The sequence below is a fragment of the Sarcophilus harrisii genome, chromosome 1 (genome assembly GCF_902635505.1).
Source record: "Sarcophilus harrisii chromosome 1, mSarHar1.11, whole genome shotgun sequence".
NCBI classification, from domain to species: Eukaryota; Metazoa; Chordata; class Mammalia; order Dasyuromorphia; family Dasyuridae; genus Sarcophilus; species Sarcophilus harrisii.
In genome coordinates this window covers 143,732,948-143,745,074 of record NC_045426.1, presented here as the reverse complement: position 1 = coordinate 143,745,074, position 12,127 = coordinate 143,732,948, and the positions used below count along the sequence as shown (strand labels likewise).

General features: G+C 34.6%; 1 pseudogene; it reads right to left on the bottom strand.

The window, feature by feature from the left end:
- Positions 1 to 3,637: 3,637 nt before the first annotated feature.
- Positions 3,638 to 11,872, bottom strand: LOC116419059 (annotated as a pseudogene).
- Positions 11,873 to 12,127: the final 255 nt, after the last annotated feature.

The window sequence follows — 12,127 nt, the reverse complement described above, 5'->3', positions numbered from 1 at the left end:
GGAGGGGGTGAGATTGTCCCTTTCCAGCTGACTAAGTGCTAGAGTCCTGACTCAAAGCTAACCACCAAAAGGATTCAGCTCCTGTTCCTCTCTAGGAAGAGCTGAGCTTCTTGTGGTCTGTCTTAATACCGTAAGCAGGACTGAATTCCCAGATCAATGGTTTCACTCACCATAGTTTCTGTGGCAGACAGGATGTGATGTGTCCAAAGTGTGAGTCAGTAGTTGCTGATTATCTACATTAGTTGAAAGATATGAATGGATAACTCAACTTTGGCCTTTTCCACTGAATGAATATGACCTCCATGTAATACTCACAGGAATGATGATGCATTATACCATTAGCAAGGCTAGCAAAATGACCATCTTTTGTGGTTAAAACTAAGCTGTTTTTAAAGGAGGAAGATGGTAACAAAATCCCGAGTTCTATAAGGAAGGAGGAAAAAAGTCTTTAAACAAGATTGTTTTTAACAACTTTTCTGTATAATCTGGAGCAAATCTTTTCCTTTCTGGACCTCAGTTGGAAAAGAGAAAGTTGGAATAGATCTTAAGGTCCCAAAAGGTCAAAGTTCTATGATCCTATGATTTGCTTCTTTTCTTTGAGTTGGGGAACTTCCCAAGGACCCTGCCTCCTAGTCAGGTTAAACAATTTACAAAAGGTTTCCTTGTGAGCTTAACCAAAGGAGTGAAAGTAGTAAAACAGAGACAGAGTTTCTTTTTCTTAAGGGAAAAAAATCTGTTTATTTCAGTGGCTCTTCACTCTCATTTAGTATTTAGCACCCACTTGTTTCTCTCATGGTAGTGAGAAATCTCACCACTGAGAATTTCACAAGTTTTATTTTAGCAAAAGAGACTTATCACTTCCATCTTCCTCATTTCCTTCAATTGTCTTCCTTTCATATCTATTTTGTCTTCAAATAACCTTTCCCAGGCTACATTTACACAGAGTTGTTATATGGACCATTTTGGCTTCACTGAGCAATTCATTGTTTCTTATTAAATTCAATGGTTAGTGTGACTTTTACTCTCTGTCTCAGCCCCCTGAACTGTTGATCTTATTATTCACTGAATTCACTAACCTTTCTGCCTTTCTTTCTTTGGAATTTTCCCAAATGACTATATTTCTTTCTGGTTTCTTCCATGCTGTATGTATCTGAAAAAAATGTTCCCTGAATTATGCTTTCTCTTATGAAAAAAAGTCTTTTCTTTGCCTCATCTACTACCTGCTGTCTCTAATTATAGTCCCTAAACTTCCACCCTTATCCTCTCTTCACCTTCCACTCACTTCTCTACAATTTGAAATTTGATTTCTCAGATGATAATCATATCTAGAATGGTAGTGGGATGGGGGTGGGGTGGAGGGAAGGAAAAAAAGAAAAATAAAGAAATGTACATGATATGTTTATTATATATTTAAAAGGACTAGAAAGTAGTTCATAACACATTTGAAGTTTCCTTTTTGCAATCATCTTTTTATTACACTGTTATAAAAATTCTTGTTTTATTCCATAAATTAAAAAATAAAATCAAGGGAAAAAAAGAAATTTGATTTTTCTTTCTGCCATTGTACCCAAACTTCTCTCTCTAAATTTACAAATGATCTCTTAACTGCTCATTCCAAAGAGTTTATCTCGATCCTCAGTGGAATTCATATAGAAATAGTACAGAATATAGAATACAGAGGTAGTTTTTGATTATGAAGCTGGAAACCCTGTGGATACTCTTTCCCTTAGCTTCCTTGACCTTGCTTCTTTTCTTTTCCTATTTGTCCAGCTACTGCTTCTTCATTTCCTTTTCTGGATAGATCTGGAGCTGGAAGGGACTTCAGAAGAAATCTATTCCAACTCTTTCATTTTTCCAGATGAGGAAACTGAGTCTCAAGGTTACGAGGTTAATCTTTGGGAAGAGTAGCCACAGAATATATATACCTAGAGAGCTAGGTGGCAAAGTGAATTGAATATTGGCTCTGGAGTCAAGAAGATTTGAATTCAAATTCTCTTTTATTTTTTTTAAAAATGTAAAACTAATTAATGATTCTTTATATATTTGATAGGCTTCTCTTGTAAATTGACCTGGAATTAGTTTTTGTTGTTATTGTTTTAGAGTTTTTTTTGTTTTGTTTTTGATTTGGTTTTTTGCTTTGGAAACTCACTTATATCTTTTTCTGAGATTGGGATTTTTAAGTTCTTTATACCTTTTTTTTGTTAATCTGAGTATTTTATATCTTTGTAGATACTTATACCTTTCATTAGTTGTCAGCTTTTTCATCATGTAATTAGGCAAAATAGTTTCTAATAATTTCCTTTACTTCTTTATTTGTTGTGAATTCTACTTTCTTCTTTTTTATTTTAATAATTTGAGATTTACTCTTATTTTTTAGATTAAATTATCTAATGACATCTATTTTATTAGTTTAGAAAACCTCAGCTTTTTAAAATTTACCAGTTTTATAGGATTATTTTGCTGTCAGTTTTGTTTATTATTTCTTTGATTTTTAAAAATTTCTATGTAATGAGGGCCTAGCCAGTGGGAATATTATCCTCTCCATACGTGCAGTATGCTCTGCCTACTATTAGCCCACCCAAAGGAAGCTGGAGGGTCTGAAAAGACATTTAATTAAATTAATTATTTTAACATTTATTTATGTATAATAGAAGTTCTCTGCTCCTCAGTGTTGAATATTCATTCTATGAATGTCATCTCATCATATGAAAATTGTTGATAGACTGCTAAAACAGATGAGCATACCTTCCAAAGGTACAAACTAGTCAAAGTTAGTCTCTTTCCCTCTCACTTTTTTCCTGCCCTGCTGTGTTTGGGAAGCAGTGTGCTAGGAAATGTTTAACAGCCAGGACTAGGGTTGGATGGGGGGAGGGGTGATGGTGTACTAACAACACAGGTTTAAAGTTTCATCTGCATTATCATCATTTTCTCCATCATTTTCTTAAATCTAGACAATCACCAAAACAATATTGTTTATTTCTGAGGTGTAAATGTTTACACTAGAATTTTAATAATAGACTCGTTTAAGTTGGTTGGACTTCTCACTAATATACCCCTGGGTTTGGGGGAGAGAGATATATTTTAAACTTCTTAATAGGAAGAGGTTTCATTCTTACCCACCTCCCACCATATGAGACCAATATGGGACCTATAAAGATTGAGCTCTGTTCTTTGCTTCTATGTGTTTGTTCTTTCTTGCCTTGGGTGAAGGAGTATTAGAAATGGCTATTGCCTTGTGAAGTTTAAAAGATTTGCAAGCACCCGAAGTCTAGATTCCAGGCCAAGATTTGCTGGAAGCCATGTGATGATGTGCAAAATCTGTAATGATCTGACTGATCCAGCATAGATCAAAGGCAGCCTAGAGAGTTACTGCAGTTTATCTCTCTACCATACAGAATATGGATGTAAACTTCCAAAAAGGGGGCAAATATTAAGATAAAAGTGTTTGAATCTGAGCCTATTCTCCACAGAGATTAAAGTGCTATGGGGAGAATGTGCCCCTAAGTGGTGGAGATGCGGTAGAGACTCTCTTACTTCCGCTCTTGCCTATATTAAAAATAAGTATCCATTTGTTAAAAAATAAAATAAAATAAAATAAAACTAATCCATGTAATTAGTGAAGTGAAACTAGAGTGATAACTACTGGTGGCTAACATTGGGGAGAACACATAGAGAAAGATAACCTAGCCCCTTTGAAGTACCATGATATCTATTTTGTTTTTAGTTGGAATTTAAAAATTTGTTCCTTTCAAAAAAAATTGCATACCCAGTTCATTGTTCTATCCTTTCCTTTATTGAGGATATTCTTTAGAGATGTAAATTTCCCCTTCAAGGCTACTTTGTTTCTTTCATGAAATTATCTATTTTTTTGTGATTTGTTCTTTGAGCTACTATTTCTTCAAGTATTAAATAATTTGGTCAGCATTTAAGTTTGAACTATTTCTTCAAAGACCTTTTGATTTTTTTATAATTTAATTGCATAATGGTAAATAAAGAATGTATTTAATATTTCTGCTTTTTTCATGTTTTTATAAGGTTTTTAATGATTTAGCATCCAGCTTCTCAAATTGTGTTTTAAGATACAGGATGGAGTCTCATAATTGAATGTGTGATTTATTATAAGTAAATGTTTGACTTATATACCTATTTTATAAACTTATATACATAGGGTTGGGTGTAAATTTCTTGGGCAAAAAGGGGTTATAAGTGGAAAAAGTTTAAGAAGCCCTGCTTTAGCCCAGTGTCAATTTTTATAAAGGTTCCTTGTACATCTGAGAAAAGTTGCATACTATTTTCCTTTCCCATTCAATAATTGCCAGAGTGCTATCATATCAAATTTTCTAAAATTCTATTTAGGTCCTTAATTGTCTTTCTTGGTTATATTTTTGTCAGGATTATCCAGGCCTGAAAATATCTACTCTGAAATCCCTAACTATTTACAATGTGATTAGTGTAGATCAGTTCCCTAATTTAATTAGTTTTTTCCTTCAAGTATTTAGATGCTATGCTATTTATTGTATGTGTCAAATGTCAACATTATTTCATTATCTATAGTGCTTGTTAGCATAATGTAATTTCCTTGCTTATTTTTTACCTTGTCTGTTTTTATTGTTGATTGATTTGATATGATTATTTCTATCTATTTCTAGTTTAAACAATTTTACTTGAGGCATGATGAATTTTGCTTTCATCATTCACTTTAAGTCCCTGTGAATCTCTGTTTTTCTAATATTGTTGGATTCTGTTTTTTAGTCCATTCTGCTATCCTCCTTTCTTTTATGGCTGAATTTATCTTTATTTGTGATCATAACTGATAACTGTGTTTTTCCTCAAAAATATCCTGCTATGCTACTTCTGTTTTTTTGGTATAGTGTCCACTTGCATTATTAAGACATATTAAATTGAAATATCTGTGAAATCCTTTTTTTTTTTTACAGCCACAAAATTTAACTTATCATTAATAATGGGAATTACAATATCCATAAGAAAGGTCATTAGGAAACAGTACCAAGTTCTTCAACAAAGCAAAATGATCTGATTTACACAATACAGGTGGATAAATAATAACTACAATTGTTTCTCATGAAAAATAGCAACAGATACAATAAAACTTTACTACTTGTATGTGATTACTATGAATATCTTCACTTAATTTATTATCATAAAAATATCATGAAGAATTATTATATAACAAAACAAAGCTGAATGGAAAGAAAATATTGATGTCTTTCAATAGTATAGAGAAAATATGAGTTGTCATTGCTCAATGATCTCACTTAATCCACATCTTAAGCAAAAAGGAAAAGTTGATTTCAACTTCTTTCTTCAGTCTGAGGGATCTCAAATAACAGCCATTATGTAGTCTTCAGGCACCAATCCAATGGTTCCCTTCATTTCTCCTATTCACCAGCCAAATCTATTGTGGTCCTTGCTGAGAATGAAGATAACATCATCATGTTTCAATGACAACTCAGCAAGAACAGCCCCTGTGTAGTACTCCATAAAAATTAACATACTCAGTGCTTTTTTCTTCTGGAGTATCAGTAACATCTTGACTCATCCACCTTTGTTTTCCCAGCAGCACTGTCAGCTTCTTCTGGAAGTACTTCATACATTTTATCATTCATTAGTTTTCCATGTGGAAGTGGACTCTTGATTGCAGGAGACTGATCAACATCATGGTATACTTCTTCTATTTTGTCATCATCCTCAGAAATAACATCAGATTCTTATAAAAAGAATCTTGTAACAAAAATTTCAGCTAGTTTTTCCATTCCTCAGTGTCTAGGTGGGTGGCTGTTATAAATGGATAGATATATTTATCAAGAGCTGAGATTTCAAAATAGTAATCTCTCTTTACATCCTTCCTAAAGCTGTTATTCATTCTGCCATAGTATGCATCAATAGCAAATTCATCCTAATGTTATTTATCTTTGACACTTCCATGATAATAGAAAACTTGCTGAGAGCACTAGACTACTGCCATTCAAATCCCAGAAAATTGTAATATTCATTTTTCAAGGTAGCAGCCCTTTAAAACAAATGCAAGGTCCTGCACTGCAGCTGGATGAAACTAGTTTCCATCAGCAGATGCTTCAGCTACTTCATAGAATAGTCCCTTTCATAGCAATCTGGTGTTTGAGAGAGTGTATATTAAATCCCGAGGAGAAGGATCATCATATTCCTCCCATGTTTATGACCTTTTTTTTGAGTTCTGGAAAATAGACTTTGCATTTCTTATTTTCTTAATTAGGGATTGTCTCTTTTCCTTTCCTTTCTTGGACAGTTCCCCTTTTGGTGAAGTTACAAACAGTTGAAGCAAATCTGCACAGCTTTTCAGATTAGCTTTCAACTAAGTCGTGCTGCTGTGGTAGAACTGAAAAGACAGATCCTCCTGATTCCCGGCACTCTCTCCAACTGGCCACTAAACTGTACCTGTGCTTAACACTACTAATTTATATTTAAAGTGGTCTGATCACACTTTTCTACCTCTTCTCTTTTCCTAGTCCAGATCCCAATCATGAGTTCACACTTTATTTTTCTCCTTCTGGTCCTCCCTTTATGATCCATCATTTGCAAAATTTGCTTTTCTCCAACTTGCCCCTTACTCTTAAATCTTGCTCTCCTTGTTAGTGTTTGATTTCCTATCGAATTTAACATATATCCACACCAAACTATATGAGTGTACATGTTCAATTTTTCTTTGTCTAGTTCAGATGAAATTAAATTTATTAAGATGCCATCTCCATTCCTGTCCAAGTTTTTATACTCTTTTTCTAATACTTACCAATTATGAAAAAGTAAGTTCTTCCTTTTTTCTTTCAGTCTTTTCCCTTTGTCCCTCCTTTCTTTCCTCTCTTAAAACCAACAATAAGGAAGTAAGACATTCCCCAGGTTCTTTTTCTTTAATCAATTAATGATACTAGAAGCCAGAGAGATTTTAAGGAATATTGTCTGTTATTAGAAAGTATGCACTTCATCATTATTTTATATCTGCATCCCTGATGCAGTGCCTGGCATAATTTGATTGCTCATTTAACCTCATTACCACTGCTCAAATGCATTTCCCTTCATAGGTTTTTCTTATCTCCTATGATTTTACTCATTTCTGATCTGTTTTTTAATTAGAAATACTGCTGAGTCTCCTATTAAAGATCAATTTTTTAAAATCCTGTAGAACTACACTTAGTTTTTTCAGGATAAGTTATTCTTGGTTCATATTGTAACCCTTCATTTTGTGGCTCTTAAAATACAGTAGAGTATTCCAAGATTTTCTCTTCATTATGATAATTGGCATCATTTTCATGTTTCTAATTGTGCTTTCTTGGTACTAGAATTCTCCCCCCTCCTATTAATGAAATATTATTTTCTTTGACATCATAGTTTTGGATTTTAATTATGAAATTCCTTGTCATTTTCAAGTTGGATTCTTCCTACTATTATGTTGTTCCCTGATTTTAATAGATCTTAGTAGCTTTCTTTTATGATTTCTTGAAATACTATTTTCAAGTTTTTGTTTGGACATAGTTTTTAGGGAGTCTAATATTCTTAAATCCTCTCTCCTCAAAGTGTTTCCCAGGTCAGTTGTTTTTAATAATAAATATCTTAAATTTCTTTCCATTATTTTCATCTTTTGGCTTTGTTCTAATATTTCTTATTGCCTCATGGAGTTACTGACTTTTAATCTATTTTTTCCATTATTTGAATAAGTTTTCCATCTGTGTTTAATAAAGTATTTATTTTCCTTCCATCTTTTTACTCCTCCAGAGTACTTAATTCTATCCCAATTTAATTTTTTCCCATTTCTTGCTTCATTACTTCTAGCCATTTTTATAGACCTTGTGGCCAAACTGTTTTTTTTTTTTACCTTTATGGCTCAACTTCAATTTGTAGAGTCTCCCCTATTCATCATAGTTACCTCTTAAGCTTCCCTTACTTCATAATAGTTTTATTATATTTTATATTTTTCTTATGTTTGCTCATATCACTAACCTGTTTCTAGTTTGAGAATTGCTACTTATTCCCTTCTGCACTCTTAGATAGGATGATCAGATGTTGGTTGGTCTTGCTTCTTCTATAGTTCAGATTTTACTTCCTTTTCCATTCTAGCAGTGGCTAATATTAGGATGCACCTTCTTTTTTTATTAAAAAGATGTTTTTATTTTTGATTCCAAATTTCTCCCTTTCCTGCTCATTGAGAAGGCAAGAAATACTAACATACAATGGAAATCATGTAAAACATGCTTCCATGTTAACCATAGGGGAGAGAAGAGTGGGAAGCAAAACAAACAAACAAACAAAGGAAACAAAAACTTAATTCAATTTACACTCTGAATCTATCAGTTCTCTTTTTTTGGAGGTAGATAGCATTTTTCATCATAATTCTTTTGGAATTGTGGTGAATCATTGTATTAACTAGGATTACCAAGTATTTCACAGTTGATTGTTGTTACTGTGTACAAAGTTCTAGGATTCCCTTTTTAAAGACATACCTGGCTTTTGCCTCGTTCTTTAGGGGACTCAATTCAGGTTTTGGTTTCCATTTAGTTTCTATTTAGCAAGTTATTCTCTGGATACAGATAGCATCTTCCTTCATATGTCCTTTGTAGTTAATTTGGTAGTTTCGTTCTTGAAACAAAATTGCTATTACTGTATATAATGTTCTCCTGGTTCTGTTCATTTTGCTCTTCATTATTTTGTGGAAGTCTTTCTATGTTTTTCTAAGATCGAGGTCTTCATTTTTTTTCTTTGCTCAGATGCTTGCAAGATTTTTTGTGCAGTCCTGGGCAGAATAGAGGAGGTTGTAGATATTTCTCCCTGGCTTTCTGTGTCATTATTCTTACTGTCACATTCTTAGGACTTTGCTGGAATACTTGAGGGAAAACTAGATTCCTCTAGAACCTCTCATGTCATCATCTTAACCTGGTCTCCAAGGACTTTTTTCACCAGATCCTGCAGTTAATTCCATTCTACAAAAGACAACTCTTTGCCACTCAAACTTCCCCCCATTTCTCCCAGTCTGCCTAAAGGAGTCCACATCTGACGAGCTGTAAAAGTCTCTACTTAAAAGGCAAATCTAACCTTGAGTCTCAGGATGTCTAATTTTTGAAAGCCAGACATTTTTTGGATGTGATGACCTAAGAATTGGCAAAATTCTATGAAATTGGAGCTTCAAAATTGACCATAAACTAATAGTATGAGAAAGCATGATGACCAGCCACTTCTACGTATCCAAAATATGTTCCTTGTTTAAACTAAATACCACCCACTTAAAAACATTAATATTTCAGCTCATCTCAATGCCAAAAAGATAATTAAGCCAAAAAGGGCATTTTCTAGTTGTTGGATAATATCTCTTTCTTAAGCAAAATGATTACTGACTTTTCAGGAGGTATTGGAGGAAAAGGTACAAGGTTTTTACAAGGGTGTGTATGTGTATTAGGAGAAGGGAAAGGTGTCCATTTAGAGCCAAGGCAGGGTGGGGGGGACCAGTGCTCCCTGGCACTGTTCATTTACATTGATGCCAATTCCCCACTGCACTGGGGAACACACAAAAGGCAAACTCCCTTTTACAGCTGTACAAACTTCCCTGCAGATGTACAACTCACCCTTTGCTCCCTGAGGTAATTCCAGATCCATGTTTGATTTTCTGAACCTCCTTTAAGGATCAGAAAAAAAAAAAACTGCTCACTTTAGGGTTGTTCTTGTTCCTCTTCTAGACCAAAGTGGCTGAAGCAAAGAGTGAACTCAGGAGCTATGACTCTAAGCTACATACATGTCCTGTCATGCATTCTGGGATAGCTTGCTTAAGAGGAAATACCAGATCCTTTAAAAACAAACAGACAAATAAATAGATAATGAATGAATGAGTGAATAAATGAATTCATAAATGAATGAATGAAGAAACAGATGACTCCCTGGATAGTTTTCTCTGCAATAATGTGTCAATGGGTTTCTGTCCAGTCTTGAAAAGGAGATTTGCATTTAACTGTGATGAGGCAAATTCAAGACTTTCTCCCATCTTGATCCAAGAAAAATTATTGAGGGGTAGGGATAGGGGAGAGGTGGAGAACAAAAGAGCAGGTAGCTGTAAGGAAGAATTCCTGCAAATAAGATATTTGTGAAGCATTTAGTACAGTGCCTAAGACATAGTACGGGCTTGATAAATGCTTATTCTCATTACCCTTATTAATGATAAAGTTGTGCATCAGGCATTTTCCCACTGTTGTATTTAGTTTCCTTATAAAAGAGGGAGCAGTGAATAGAGAACCTGAATAGAGAGCTAGCTTTAGAGAGAAGAAAATCCCAGTTCAAATCCTTCCTGACATCCTGCCTGAATTGATGCTATCTATACCCATTGAACTTCATGATATATCCTATTGCTGAACCTTTCTGGGAGACTTAACACGCTGACCTGGAACCTCTACCCTGTAGCATGTGTTGTTCAGAGGGATGAGGTCTCAGTTACATAACTTATTCTATGTAAAGCCCTAGCCTTGCTTCATATGTATTAGACTGCAAGCTTCTGGAGGGCAGGAACTCTCTTTTACTTCATTTTGTATACTCAGTGTTAGCACAATGCATAGCACATAGTAGATGCTTGATAAATATCTATTGATTCCATCCCAGCCATTTTCTTATTACTTTCCAGACTACTCACCCTTGTCATTTGCTTTATCCTCAAAAATAAGTAGCCCCTATGTGTTACAGAGGGGATACCTTTATCCTATGGTAGAGGGAGTTTCATATGCCAGTGAAATCACAGGTCTGGGAAAAAATAATGTAATCCCCAAGATCTAACGTGTGCCACTTAGTAGGCATTTAATAAATACTTATTAATTGAGGGAGAAAAGGTGCCAATGGACAATCCTGGAGGGGAGGATTGATTGGGGGATGGTGGTTCTATACTTCAGGCAAGGTAAGATCCCTAAGGAAGAAGTATATTCTTTTAAAAAGGAAGTACATAGGAAGTACAGCACCCTGAAGCAAATTCCCATTCTCCCAGGATTAGCTGTAGCTTCCATGAAAGATAGTCACATAGTATTTACTTGGTTTGTTGCTCTGGAGAAAAGCTAAATAAACACAGCCATTAAAAATAGTTTTTATCCTATTACAGTGAGGCACAGTCCTGGCTTAAGGAAGCCTATATGACATCTCTGGGATCTTCACTTTTGGAAGCCCCCCTCTTCCACACTCTCACCACAAACCTGAAGAAGCTGTTTAGAAGTTAGCCATTCCCATGATATCAAACATGGCATTCACACCTTTCTCTTTTATAACTTCCTTCATCTCTAATTTGTTTTCCTACGTTTCTTGTTTCTTTTCCTGCTTCTCCTCTACTGCCACTGTCTATTCCCTATTGGCTGCCAAAACTAGGGAAATAAAGGGTGGGGAGGTGGAGGAGGATTGGAGTTGGGCAAGATGCCTTTGACCAGCATGCTTTCTGCCTTTCTTTGGATTCCAGTTCCTACTCATAAGCATTCTTTGCTCCATACAGTGCCCAACAGAAAGGGAGGAAATGGGGTACAAATTGAGGATCTTAAGAATAAAATATAGTTGACTCACATTGTTTATATTTTAAAAATTTTTCAATATATTGATCAGTTATGCTGATTTTATTCCTCTTAATGTATTATTTGTTTTAAGAAATTGCTTCAGAGAAAACTCTCTGAAAGGGCTTGGAAAGGATATTAGGGATAATTATGATAATGTAAAAAACAGAAGACATCAATAAAACTTATTTAATTTTTTTTAATGTAGCTGGTTCTAAATGAGGTAACAACATAACCCAATGATATGTGGTTAGTTATGTCAATTACTTTCCCTTTCTTACCTGGTTTATCCAATTTGTGCCTTCTGTATTCACTGACATTTTTACTTATCTGGCTCTGGCTCTGGCTCTGACCAACTTCTCAATTTCCTCAGTTTCCTTACCTGTAAAATAGAAATAACAACACCTTCCAGGGTTATGTAATGATCTAATGAGATAATAATTATAAAGCACTTAACTCAGTGCCTGCTCACACAACTACTGAGTAGCAAAGAAGCTAATAAATGGTCTGCTGTTGGGTCTCCCTGCCATATCTCTCCCCACCTCAGTCCATTCTCCACTCAGCCACCATAGTGA